General features: G+C 40.6%; 1 pseudogene; it reads right to left on the reverse strand.

Annotated features, from left to right (window-relative positions):
- Positions 1 to 1,580: 1,580 nt before the first annotated feature.
- On the reverse strand, positions 1,581 to 2,280 carry LOC131828953 (translationally-controlled tumor protein-like; annotated as a pseudogene).
- Positions 2,281 to 14,280: the final 12,000 nt, after the last annotated feature.

A 14,280-nucleotide genomic window follows, 5' to 3' on the forward strand; every position in this document is an offset into this window, starting at 1 on the left:
GAGTGGTTTTGCTGAGAATATTGAGGGCTCCTGCTAGAATAACTTTTTTTTTCATTTTCTTCTATTTTATTTCTTGTCAGTGTTCCAAAATTCATTGTTTATGCACCACACCCAGTGCTCCATGCAATACGTGCCCTACTTAATACCCACCACCAGGCTCACCCAGCCTCCTGCTCCCTCCCCTCCAAAACCTTCAGTTTGTTTCTCAGAGTCCACAGTCTCTCATGGTTTGTCTCCCCCTCTGATTTCACCCAATTCACTTCTCCTTTCTATCACCCAATGTCCTCCGTGTTATTCCTTATGCTCCACAAATAAGTGAAACCATATGATAATTGACTCTCTCTGCTTGACTTATTTCACTCAGCATAGTCTCCTCCAGTCCCATCAATATTGATACAAAAGTTGGGTATTCATCCTTTCTGATGGAGGTATATATTCTTTATCTATTCATCCATATCTTCTTTATGGACCATATCTTTTTTTTTATTGCAATTTTTTTTAAATTTACTTTTTATTTTCAGCATAACAGTATTCATTATTTTTGCACCACACCCAGTGCTCCATACAATCTGTGCCCTCTATAATACCCACCACCTGGTACCCCGACCTCCCACCCCCCGCCCCTTCAAAATCCTCAGATTGTTTTTCAGAGTCCATAGTCTCCCATGGATCATATCTTCTTTATCCATTCATCTGTTGAAGGGCATCTTGGTTCTTCCCACAGTTTGGCGACTGTGGCCATTGCCGCTATGAATATTAAGGTACAGATGGCCCTTCTTTTCACTACATCTATATCTTTGGGGTAAATACCCAGTAGTGCAATTGCAGGGTCATAAGATATCTCTATTTTTAATTTCTTTTTTTTAATTATTAAATTTTTTTATTTTTTATAAACATATAATATATTTTTATCCCCAGGGGTACAGGTCTGTGAATCGCCAGGTTTACCCACTTCACAGCATCTATTTTTAATTTCTTAAGGAATCTTCACACTGTTTTCCAAAGTGGCTGCACAAACGTGCATTCCCACCAACAGTATAAGATGGTTCCCCTTTCTCCACATCCATTCCAACACTTGTTGTTTACTATCTTGTTAATTTTGGCCATTCTAACTGGTGTAACGTGATATTCCAATGTGGTTTTGACTTGAATCTCCCTGATGGCTAATGATAATGAACATTTTTTCATGTATCTGTTAGCCATTTGTATGTATTCTTTGGAGAAGTATCTATTCATGTCTTCTGCCCATTTTTTGATGTGATTATCTGTTTTGTGTGTGTTGCTTGAGGAGTTCTTTATAGATCTTGGATATCAGCCCTTTGTCTGTAGTGTCATTTGCGAATATCTTCTCCCATTCCGTGGGTTGCCTCTTTGTTTTGTTGACTGTTTCCTTTGCTGTGCAGAAGCTTTTTTTTTTTTTTTTTTTTTTTGAGTTTAAATGCAATTTTATTTTTAGACAACCTACATGACATGTTTTTCTCTTAAAAACAATGCCTCCGCTCCAAATAAGTCAGGGTCAAAATAAATGAAGAGCTCAAGATGACATCAGTCCCATTTGTCTAAGTCCTGGTGTTGTGTGGATGAAGAGCAGCAGCCAGTTACGACAACAGGTGATACATCCAAAGTAATGGCCAGATGAATTAACATTTCTCCATCTCTAAACCATCCTCAAAGAAAATCATATATGGGGTCACACCATCCTCACGGTAGTCCAGCAAAGCAACCATGCCATCTGGATTCATGTTTTCACCAATAAAGAACTGGTAGTTTTTGAAATTAGCAAGGATGTGCTTGATTTGTTCTGCAGCCCCTGTCATAAAAGGCTATACTCTTTCTGGCCTCTGTTCTTCAAGTTTGCCTTTGGTGGATTTCATATAATCTTTGATGTACTTCTTGTAGGCTTCTTTTGTGAAGCTGGTTTCCTACAAGTGATGGTTCATGACAATATCAACACCAGTGATGACTGTGCTTTCAGTACCTTCGCCCTCTGGGCTTTCAGCAGAGGCATTTCCACCAATGAGCGAGTCATCAATGTTACCCTCTTTTCTACTGACCATCTTTCCCTTCACCTCCAGACACAGCCCGTCCACTATCTCCCGGATCTTGTAGATGTCAGAGAACATCTCATCATGGCTGATGAGGTCCCGGTAGATGATCATGATGACGGCTGAAGAGAGATGACGGCTGCACTACCTTAGCAAGAGCCGGGAGCTCTGAGCGAGCGCGGTGCAGCCAGAGCAGCACTGGGGGGGGGGGGGGGGAAGTGGGCGGAAAAGGCCGACTCAGAAGCTTTTGATCTTGATGAAGTCCCAGAAGTTCATTTTTGCTTTTGTTTCCTTTGCCTTTGGAGACGTGTCTTGAAACAAGCTGCTGTGGCTAATGTCGAAGAGGTTACTGCCTACATTCTCCTCTAGGATTCTGATGGATTCCTGCCTCACATTGAGCAGGAATCTGTCAAAATCCTAGATTAACTTTTTAAAACATAATTTATAGATATGCCAAAAACATGTTGGTTCCCATTATATTTAGTATAAATTAACTCTTTTTTAAAAGATTTTATTTATTTGACAGTGATCACAAGTAGACAGAGAGGCAGGCAAAAAGAGAGATGGAGAAGCAAGCTCCCTGCTGAACAGAGATCCCAATGTGGGGCTTGATCCCAGAACCCTGAGATCTTGACCTGATCTGAAAGCAGAGGCTTAACCCACTGAGCAATCCGGGCGGCCCATAAATTAACTCTTTATGAGACTAATGTATAAGATTAATGCTATGCCTATGATGAGCTTAGGAGTTTTGAATTTCGACAAGAAATACTTAGGTATTAAATTAGAAATAAAATACTAATTCAGTGTTTTTTTCAAAGTTTAGTATATCAAAATCACATGGTGGAGTGGTTGAAAATGCATCCTTCTGGCTTCTGATGAATAACATACATTTCTACAGAATGTCATTTAAACATGCTTCAAAGCTATTTCCTAATTACTTAGCAAGTGAATTAGAAAGGATAATTAAAATATGATATGAATAAATTATAAGAACTATCTGATTAGAATTCTCAGGGACTTGTTCAGTAAGCAATCTGGTTGCAACAAAATGCTGTTGGGACTTTCTGTGTATTTGCAACCTCTGCACTTTTGCCCTCGATGTCTTGTTTTTATTGCAATATATTTTTTTAAGATTTTATTTATTTATTTGACAGACAAAGATCACAAGTAGGCAGAGAGGCAGGCAGAGAGAGGAGGAGGAAGCAGGCTCCCTGCTGAGCACAGAGCCTGATGCGGGGCTCTATCCCAGGACTCCGGGATCATGACCTGAGCCGAAGGCAGAGGCTTTAACCCACTGAGCCACCCAGTACCCTGTTTTTGTTGCATTATTAGAGTTGACTTGCGTTGGTCTTGGGTTCAGTTGCTGTTTTTCTGTTTTAAAAAACACAAGTAATTGTTATGTTTAATTAATACACTTACCTTGTAGGTTCTTGCTTAACAGTGTGTAGAGATGGCATATTTTCGGCAACATCATTTTTAAGCTGAAAATTTTATTAACTAGATTTTTACTCTGATAGTAAAGTAGATATAAACAAAATGTTTTTAAAATTATTAAACTATGAGACATCATTAATGATGTGCTACTTACTTCTTAAGAAGGCAGAGTATAATATCAAAGCAACAATATTAAAATTATTATTTTTTAATTTATAGGGAACATGTTAGTAATATAAATAATGTGTTAAGCATATATCCATTATTAAGCACATGCTGAGTAATTTGTTTATTAAAATGTTACTGCTGTCAGTGGAAAATGAAGAATTTTTTTTTTTTTTAATGTTAAAGAGAAGGGAAAAGATTGTTATTGGAGCCCCAGTGAACACGTCTGTCTGCAGTACACAGTCTTCACAAAGAAGAGAGCGTCCAGGGAAGGAGCATTTGGTGTAGGGTTGTATGTGGTTACATAGTAACCTTAAGAAGTTACAAATCATCATAAGGAAGGACATTCCAGAAGATTACAGACAGATCCTATGTTTTTGTTTTTATTTTTTAAATGTTTTATTTAGTTACTTGAGAGAGAAAAAGAGAGGATAAAGGCAGAGAGAGAAGCAGACTCTGCTGAGCAGAGGGCCCGATGCAAGGCTCTATCCCACAACGCTGGGATCATGACCTGAGCGGAAGGCAAACACTTAACCAACTGAACCACCCAGGCACCCCTGTTTTTTTTTGTTCTTTTAATGAAGCAGACGTACAATGTGTGCTTGGGGCAGAAATAGAGTAGGTGCTTTGAGGTTTTGTCAGTCATTCTGACCTTGGTAACTGTTACAGTTTAGCCTCCCTGGGGTTGGGAGTGGGAGGCAGAGCTCACAAACATTGAGAGTTGAAAATTTCCTTTATCACTATTAGTATTTATATCATTGTTGAACTTATTTTATCATGGGACACTGGGCATGTCTAAGTAACAGTATTCTGGAAGGAAACCGTACTCTCAGTGAGACATCACAGCAGAGTTCATTAATGGCTAACTGGGGAAACCACAGGATGTATGCTGGCCCTATCCTAGCAATACTGGAAGCACAGACGAACATGGGGAACCCAAGCTGGTGGGATCCTCAGAGCTCAGAGAGGACAATGCATAGAAATGGCCTCCTGCCAGAGGCTTGGACAGGGAGAGCAAATCAGCAAGGAGGGAGTGAGGAGAGTAACTCCCTCCCCCCACTCCCATCGCTCTTGGGCTGGTGTCCAGCTCTTTCCACGAATCCATGCCAGACATCAGGGGACCCTCTGTGTGCTCCACAGAGGTCAGCCCCCAGGCCTCAGAGCCTTACAAAGAAGGGTGGGGGTGGACTTAAGAGAACACATGGAAATACTCAGCAGTCGTGGGTGAATGAAACTTCTTGGGGCACCACTGTCTTGATAATTGGATGTTCACATAAAAATAAAGCATGATGCCGTTAATGTGATACATTTTGTTGGAAGTACACCACAGGATTGACTTCACTGTGAAATGTTGACTTCTATCTCTCTAAAAGCTGGGTATTGGTCCCATAGCCTCTTGGATAACTTCTAACTAAAGAATTCTTCTAAATCTTGCCAGTATTTCTAAGGAGTTTCTCTCATTTTTCAAGGTCACTTTATACTGATTGTATATCTTGAAGGAATGAACAACTCTATACACTTAAGAGCTAAATGGAAATTTACCAGCATTGTTATTCCTTTCAAGAATTAGAGATGAAAGAATGACATTTTAAAACTCACATCTTTGTAACTTTCAGAAGTATTCGTTCATGATACTAATGAAGCATGATTGTGATGTAACTGAAAAATCACAAAATAATGATTTTGTTTGCATACTCTGTGGATTTATTTTACAAGAACAAAAGTAAAAGTAGTGAATTTCCCCATAGTTATGATAAGGTAGTTCATAGGTTACTCTATATTCATATACATTCTATATTCACTTAGAAGTTTATAATATTAACATTACTATCTCCAGTTAACATCATGTTTCTCTGTACAAAGACTGTAAACTAAATACATGTTTTCTAAGAAACATCCCAAATAGCATGAGTTCTCCATCAATTAGGGAACAAGTCATAAATTTAAATCAATTTTAGCCAATCTTTAACCCAACATACTGGGCTGAGAAGATGTACCTTCTTTCCATTCAGTCCTGCTTTCCATTTCTTAGATTCTTTTTTTTAAAGATTTTATTTATTTATTTGAGAGACAGAGATCATAAGTAAGCAGAGAGGCAGGCAGAGAGAGAAGAGGAAGCAGGCTCCCTGCTGAGAAGAGAGCCTGATGCGGGGTTCGATCCCAGGACCCTGAGATCATGACCCAAGCTGAAGGCAGAGGCTTTAACCCACTGAGCCACCCACTCTCTGCCATTTCTTAGATTCTTGATGGTCTCTTTCTTTCCTTTTTATGAAAAAAATATTACTGATTCACTGTCATATTCCTTCCAAATCAACATGGGGATCGATATTTTCTCAAAACTCATGGTTCTTGTTGACTGGCAATATCACCATCACCTGGGAAACTTGTTAGAAACCCAGGTTGTCAACACAGAACAATTTAATCAGAAAATCGGGAGGCAGAGCTCATATTAGGGTTTTTTTGTTGTTGTTTTTTGTTTTTGTGTTTTTTATTCCTAGGAATGACCTTTTCCCTCTTGTCCACTTAACAAATTCTTACCTTTTTCTTTTTTCTTTTTTTTTTTTTTATGATTTGGTTCAGATTCTGTCCATTCGTAACATGACTGTAACTTCTTCCTCTGGAGGAGAATTTTGTCCTAGTGATGTATTCATCCCTAGTGCCAGGCACAGTCCCCAAGCACAGGACGATCCATTCATAATCCATAGGGCTAAAACTTTATTATGCCTTTGAATCACCCACAAAGACCCCAAAATATGAACGAAGGTAGTAATTCAGGTCAGTGCACAGAGCATCTCACGTTTCAAGCCCCAGTTCAGGGTCGCCTGGGGCGAATGGGAGGTGGATCAGCATGGGTTGTGGAACAGTGTTGGAGTGTCGGTGCTTGGCCTGAAGGCTCAGGGGAAATTGGCGGCGGTACAGAATGTCTGAGCAGTTCACGTTAGGCTGAGCAGGGCTGTGTGGGGAAGAGCCTGCAGCAGCTGAAGAATCTGACAGGTTTGCAGAGAAGCATAGGGGCCTTGCAGCCAGAAAAGAGAGTTGTTTAGCTTCTTTCATCTTCCCCTTGGTCGTGGGGAAGGTTGCTGAGCAGCGGCAGCTGTCCTCTGGCTTATGTTCCAATACTTTTAAATTTAGAGGAGGGAAATTTACCCAGGGAAGGCACAAACAGCAAGAGAGAAAATATTTCTGAGAACACAGAGGTTCAGGCTGGGACACCCAAGATCATTTGACACGTGTAAGAATTACAGAGACAAAAATACTGTGACTGTCTCCAAGCAGGACAGAAAATACTGACCAGGAGAAGGAAGTTCAAACATGAGAGCAGGTGGTGTGCAAACCAAGGCCCCAGGTGCCTTTATCTTGACTCAGTCACCTCCTTCCCATCTATGGAAACAGGCTTCAGTGACAGGAGCAATACTGGGGAAACATTGGAATAGAGGCTCTGAATTAGAAAAAAATAATAATAAGTGGGGTGTCTGGGTGGTGTGGTTTGTTAAGCAGCTGCCTTAAGCTCAAGTCATGATCCTGGAGTCCCAGGATCAAGTCCGGCATCAGCCTCCCTTCTTAGCAGGCAGTCTGCTTCTCCCTCTGACCGTCTCCCCTCTTGTGCTCTCTCCCTCTCACTCTCTCAAATAAATAAATAAAACTTTAAAAAAATAACAAGTTAAGCATGTATATACGATTTTAAAAACTGATGTATTCATGATGCACTATCACAGATGGTACATGGCACACATCGATATTCAGAAACTCAGGAAATACCACGATACCCATTCCTTCCAGTAAGACTCCTCAGAACAGCATGGCCAGACCAGTGATTGCCTATTTAATTGCCTCAATCATGAGAGAATCTTAATGCAAGCCAGCTCTGTGACACAGACCATGTGTCTGCCGAAGGCTTGAAGAGGTCTGATGAAGCATCCACTCAGTTAACTGTGACACCACTGAATGGAAAGTGAAGCCAGCGTATTCTCATTTCCCATTTAGCAGCAGCATGTAAAAACAGTTTTTGACAGCATGCCTGTGAATGATCAGCCCAGTGAGCCATGTGTAACTGCATCATAATGACGCCTTGCGTTTCACGGTGTCTTTCAAATGGATTTCCTCTGGCAGTATCACTACCTGGAGCTTACAGATCAGAGGGACCTGCACACACATAGATCTTGTGGCGTGGCCCAAGCAGCCATCACTTCAGTGGTTTTGAAGCCTAAGTTCCTACAGCTTGTTCTCAGCCTTTTTCTTAGCTTCCTTTTCTTGCTGCTAGCATTTACTTCTTATTTCTGAGCTGGAAAGGCCAGGAAACCCTCTGCACCCCTCAGCATCTGCACTGGACCACAGGCTGCACACAGAGGGGAGCTCTCCTCTCTGTGCTCCTGCTGATTCTTTTTTTTTTTTTTAATTTTTTTATTTTTTATAAACATATATTTTTATCCCCAGGGGTACAGGTCTGTGAATCACCAGGTTTACACACTTCACAGCACTCACCAAATCACATGCCCTCCCCAATGTCCATAATCCCAACCCCTTCTCCCAAACCCCCTCCCCCCGGCAACCCTCAGTTTGTTTTGTGAGATTAAGAGTCACTTATGGTTTGTCTCCCTCCCAATCCCATCTTGTTTCATTTATTCTTCTTCTACCCACTTAAGCCTCCATGTTGCATCACCACTTCCTCATATCAGGGAGATCATATGATAGTTGTCTTTCTCTGCTTGACATATTTCGCTAAGCATGATACGCTCTAGTTCCATCCATGTTGTTGCAAATGGCAAGATTTCATTTCTTTTGATGGCTGCATAGTATTCCATTGTGTATATATACCACATCTTCTACTATATGTGGAAAACCCAAAAGACTCCACTCCAAAACTGCTAGAACTTATACAGGAATTCAGTAAAGTGTCAGGATATAAAATCAATGCACAGAAATCAGTTGCATTTCTCTACACCAACAGCAAGACAGAAGAAAGAGATATTAAGGAGTCAATCCCATTTACAATTGCATCCAAAACCATAAGATACCTAGGAATAAACCTAACCAAAGAGACACAGAATCTATACTCAGAAAACTATAAAGTACTCATGAAAGAAATTGAGGAAGACACAAAGAAATGGAAAAATGTTCCATGCTCCTGGATTGGAAGAATAAATATTGTGAAAATGTCTATGCTACCTAAAGCAATCTACACATTTAATGCAATTCCTATCAAAGTACCATCCATCTTTTTCAAAGAAATGGAACAAATAATGCTAAAATTTATATGGAACCAGAAAAGACCTCGAATAGCCAAAGGGATATTGAAAAAGAAAGCCAACGTTGGTGGCATCACAATTCCGGACTTCAAGCTCTATTACAAAGCTGTCATCATCAAGACAGCATGGTACTGGCACAAAAACAGACACATAGATCAATGGAACAGAATAGAGAGCCCAGAAATAGACCCTCAAATCTATGGTCAACTAATCTTCGACAAAGCAGGAAAGAATGTCCAATGGAAAAAAGACAGCCTTTTCAATAAATGGTGCTGGGAAAATTGGACAGCCACATGCAGAAAAATGAAATTGGACCATTTCCTTACACCACACACAAAAATAGACTCAAAATGGATGAAGGACCTCAATGTACGAAAGGAATCCATCAAAATCCTTGAGGAGAACACAGGCAGCAACCTCTTCGACCTCAGCCGCAGCAACATCTTCCTAGGAACAACGCAAAAGGCAAGGGAAGCAAGGGAAAAAATGAACTACTGGGATTTCATCAAGATCAAAAGCTTTTGCACAGCAAAGGAAACAGTTAACAAAATCAAAAGACAACTGACAGAATGGGAGAAGATATTTGCAAATGACATATCAGATAAAGGACTAGTGTCCAGAATCTATAAAGAACTTAGCAAACTCAACACCCAAAGAACAAATAATCCAATCAAGAAATGGGCAGAGGACATGAACAGACATTTCTGCAAAGAAGACATCCAGATGGCCAACAGACACATGAAAAAGTGCTCCATATCACTCGGCATCAGGGAAATACAAATCAAAACCACAATGAGATATCAACTCACACCAGTCAGAATGGCTAAAATCAACAAGTCAGGAAATGACAGATGCTGGCGAGGATGCGGAGAAAGGGGAACCCTCCTACACTGTTGGTGGGAATGCAAGCTGGTGCAGCCACTCTGGAAAACAGCATGGAGGTTCCTCAAAATGTTGAAAATAGAACTGCCCTATGACCCAGCAATTGCACTATTGGGTATTTACCCTAAAGATACAAATGTAGTGATCCAAAGGGGCACATGCACCCGAATGTTTATAGCAGCCATGTCCACAATAGCCAAACTATGGAAAGAACCTAGATGTCCATCAACAGATGAATGGCTCCTGCTGATTCTTAAGGGCATCTCACAGTGCTCCGTAGTTAGTTTGAGATCACCTTTCATCATATCTGGTCCTACAACAGAAGTAAAGGAAATAAACATAGAAAAAAGAAATCAACAATGATGCTGAGTATGATAATAATGATCTAGAATGGGCTAGAAGCTTTAAAAATGATCCCTTGGTTTGAACATTACAGCATCCCTAGTGTGGAGGTATGATTTGGGGTGGATATTAGGAACTGTGTCTCAGAAGGAATAGGTAACTTGTCTAAGATCAAACAGTAAATGGCATAGCCACGATTTGAAACAACGTCTGTCAGACACTAAAGATCCTGTCCAACCGTATCAAAGAACTGACTACATGGTATCACAATTCACTTTTCCAAATTTGTTTGTCAAATGTTTCATGTAACATAATGACTTACGACTTCATTCATGAACAGTGTCCATGTCTTATCCAGCTGATCTTTCGGTGTCTGCTTTGAAGGCTCACTTTTTCTCTCTTTGGCTATATCTCATGCTATCCAAAATATTTCACTTGATTCAGATTTGGTTTCCATAAAGAAAAGGGGGGGTGATTTCTTAGAGGGCAGCATCTTTAGCCAAGAAAAATGAAAGGAGACACGCTGAGCAGATGTGGAGGACCATTTCTGCTCAAGGTGTGAAGGGTTGGGTGGACATTCGTGATCTGGGGGGAAGCAGTCTCCATTTCTCTAAGACACCCATTCCCATTTCCTGGAAGCAAAAAGGGCATGTGTTAATGGCTAACATCACAATATTATCGCAGTGCTATCCTGGCTTCTCCCCGCAATGTCACAATGCACTTCTTTTTACCCTTAAAAATGTGTTTCTTCCAGGTTATCCTCAGTACCATTTCTCTTAGGTCTCCAAAAGGGGAAACATTGGCCAACCCTCTGATTTGGGTTGTCCACATCTTTTTCTCTCTTCCTGAAATTTATTTATAATTTGCTCTCCTCCGAAACTCATTCCCATTTATAAGTTTCTCTACTGAACGTTTTCTCTCTTCCTCCTCAATCTCTCTCCCTCTCTTCCTCCCCGCTCTCTCACTGTCATGGATAAAAAGGCTGCCATGGATCAGAATGTGGTCATCTTTGCAAAACAGAATCATAGCAGAGTGATAAATATGAAGAGTGTATTTGGTTCTAGAATAACAGCTTTGCTCCATCGCTTCAAGTTTTGTGTGATAATATATGATTAATTTTGGATTTAAATATTACTAGAAGAGGGAGGGAGATTTTTATCAAATGAAGTCAGGTTCTAAGTGATGGTGAAGCCCTGCCCTGGTGGGACTCAGAGCCAGAGAGACACGTCGTATTTTAGCACCTTCATTTCCTCCGTATGCCCATCATACTTACATTATTTTCCTAAGGTCCTTCTACTGATGGGAGATTGGAACAACTAGTGATATCGGATGATGAAGATTCAATTTTCAGTTTTCCATCAGACATTTCAGTGTTTGTTCTACACTAACATTTAGGGGGGCAGAAATCAACTTATCTTGATTTGCCTCGATGGGATGTAATAGTGTCCTAAATGATTTATGTTCTCATACTGTTCCCCTCTTGGAAAGGAAACAGCTTTTGAAAAGAATCGCATATACTTTTTAATCTCTAAGTGGAATCTATAAGGTTCATTTTTTCAATTTGGACTCAAGAAATAGAGGTTTCAGATACAAAGTACTGGATCATTGCACTTACCGGTGGCTCATTGAATACACACACAATCAGTGTTTTGTCCAATTGAAAATTAAATGTCTTTTTTTTTTAAATATTTTATTTATTTATTTGATAGAGATCATAGACAGGCAGAGAGATAGGCATAGAGAGAAGGGGGAAGCAGGCTCCTTGCTGAGCAGAGAGCCTGACGTGGGGCTTGATCCCAGGACCCTGAGATCATGACCCGAGCGAAGGCAGAGGCTTAACCCACTGAGCCACCCAGGGACCCGAAAATTAAATGTCTTAAGTTCTGTCACCCCACCACCAATATCTCCTATATAGTCAACATGTCATTAAATCAAATACCCACAAGATGCAGGCATACCTTGGCTATAGATGACAAGTCTGAGGATACATCTGTGAGCAGGCATAGTGAAGGGGGACACACAGAGCTAATCATGCATATCCTCAGAGTTCTGATAAGTCTGAGCATGTGTGGATGGTGCCTGAGGGATCTAGCTACAAGAAGTTTATGGGAAGTTGTTTATCTGTATGGAAGGAAATCACATTAACGAGATTGAATGATAACAATTCCATGTAACAGAAAAAGCAACAATTTAGGGGCTACACGAATGACCTCATGCCAAGGACCTTGTACCTAGTGCCTCCAAGGTGAGGCAATGGTGAGACCACCCTGCAGCCCAGCTGCCAAGGTCCTGTGGCTGAGCAAGGGCTGCGCTCCTCTCGGGAGGGAGTCCAAGGGCACTGCTGCTGTTGTCTCTCGGATACCCATTCAGTGGGTTCTGTAACGTATCCAGAGCTTCAGCTGATCTCTAATGCATGTGTTTCTCTGTCCAGGTTCCTGTGTCTGTTGGTTAGATATCCTGGAAGCCTGAGGTAGAGAATCTCTAGAGGAATGCTGTTGCGTGAGCGTTAGCTTGAGATCAAAGGTTTTCCCGTCCTGGGACCACTTCTCTGAGTCTGTCAACTTTTGCTTACTTCTCTTGTCTCCGGTGTTCTAGTCTTTCTTCATCCATGGACCATCCACCCAAACTACCCTGGTTCCCATGAGTCAGACTGTATTCCTACCTTGGCTATTCTCTCTACACTAGATGAGTGAAATAGTGTCCACTGGGTTGCTGCTTTTTGCCCTGTTGATCTTCAGGACCACTTCTCATGCTGGCTTCAATGCGGCCCACCTCCCATATTAGCTTGCATGCTCTATTGACCATGCAAGTAGTAAGCGAGCTTTGCCTTTCTCCTTCTCAGTTGTAAGTAATAGGACAACCCAGCGTGGGCATAAGTTTGAGCTGAGGAAGAAACCACCGTGGGTGGTTTCCAATAGTGGATAACAGGGAGGTAGCCTACCCAGGAAGCTTATTTGAGTCCTCTCATTCTGTTTGTTCCTGATCTGGAATATGCCATCTCTACCTCATGACAGACATCTGCTGGGTCACCCTCATCTTTGACTTGTTGTCTTTCCCAGAAACTGGATTATGACAGACCAGTTCTTCTCTCATGGTCTCTTGAGGGAGGCATCTGGATGTCAGACTTTCAGGTGTATAGCTCTCAAGAGCTATTTTTTAAATCATGTACAACGATGTGCTGCCAGTGTCCCAAACTGGGTCATCAGCCTAGAGTTCTTTGTGGTTTTCATGCTGGGGATGCCAGGGTATTTTCCAACCTCCTAGAGACCTCTAATGTCCATAAGAATTCTGTTGTTCCAGTGGTAGGGCTGCTTGAATTGTCCCCTGGACCTCAGAGCCCTTTCAGATTCTGAATCCCACTCAGAACGGATGGTCTTTCCTGTCTCAGTCATCTCGGGCTGCTCTAGCAAAATTCCATAAACTGGGTCTGTGTCGAACAGCAGACATTTATTTCTCACAGTTTTGGAGGCAGCCAAAAATCTTTCTGGGATTATTTATGAGTCTTGAGTTTGTCTGCTTATTTGTGTTGTCAGTTGTTTACAAAGGTTTTTATTATTATGATCAAATTAAAATAATGAATGTGTGATGTATGAAACTGAGTTCTACCATTTTTGGGGTTTGTCATCTAAGGGTTCAATTTCCTTAACAAATTAAACAAGCGTTACCATTTTTATTTCATATAATTTGTTGTAAGGAAGCAGAATTAAATCAACTAAATATACACAGGGCAATATATTGTTTTAAATTATGTATTTGAACACAAAATCAAAATTGATATAAGTAAATTTGCATTAGTAATAGCACAAGATCTATCATTCTCTATAAAGCCATATCTCAGCATCCTCTGGGCATCTGTGAAATATAATCTATTCAGAAAGACTGTACTCTTTTCATTTTTCCCCAGATTGTTGGCACTGAGACATATCAGAACACCAATTAGGCTTACTTTGGTAAATCATATATGAAATGTGATCTCTCGCTAATAAGCACATGGATAGTATTATGCAAAATTATATTTCATTTAATTTAAATGCTTCAATTTATGTGGTTGACATAATCCTGTAGCTTCACATTTATAGCTAGGACAAAACAATTCTTTATTCAAGGATTTTTTTTCAGCAGAATGGATTGCATTTAAATATAAATTCAATTTTATGAGGCTTAGG

Source organism: Mustela lutreola, chromosome 4 (assembly GCF_030435805.1).
Source record: "Mustela lutreola isolate mMusLut2 chromosome 4, mMusLut2.pri, whole genome shotgun sequence".
In the NCBI taxonomy this organism is placed as follows: domain Eukaryota; kingdom Metazoa; phylum Chordata; class Mammalia; order Carnivora; family Mustelidae; genus Mustela; species Mustela lutreola.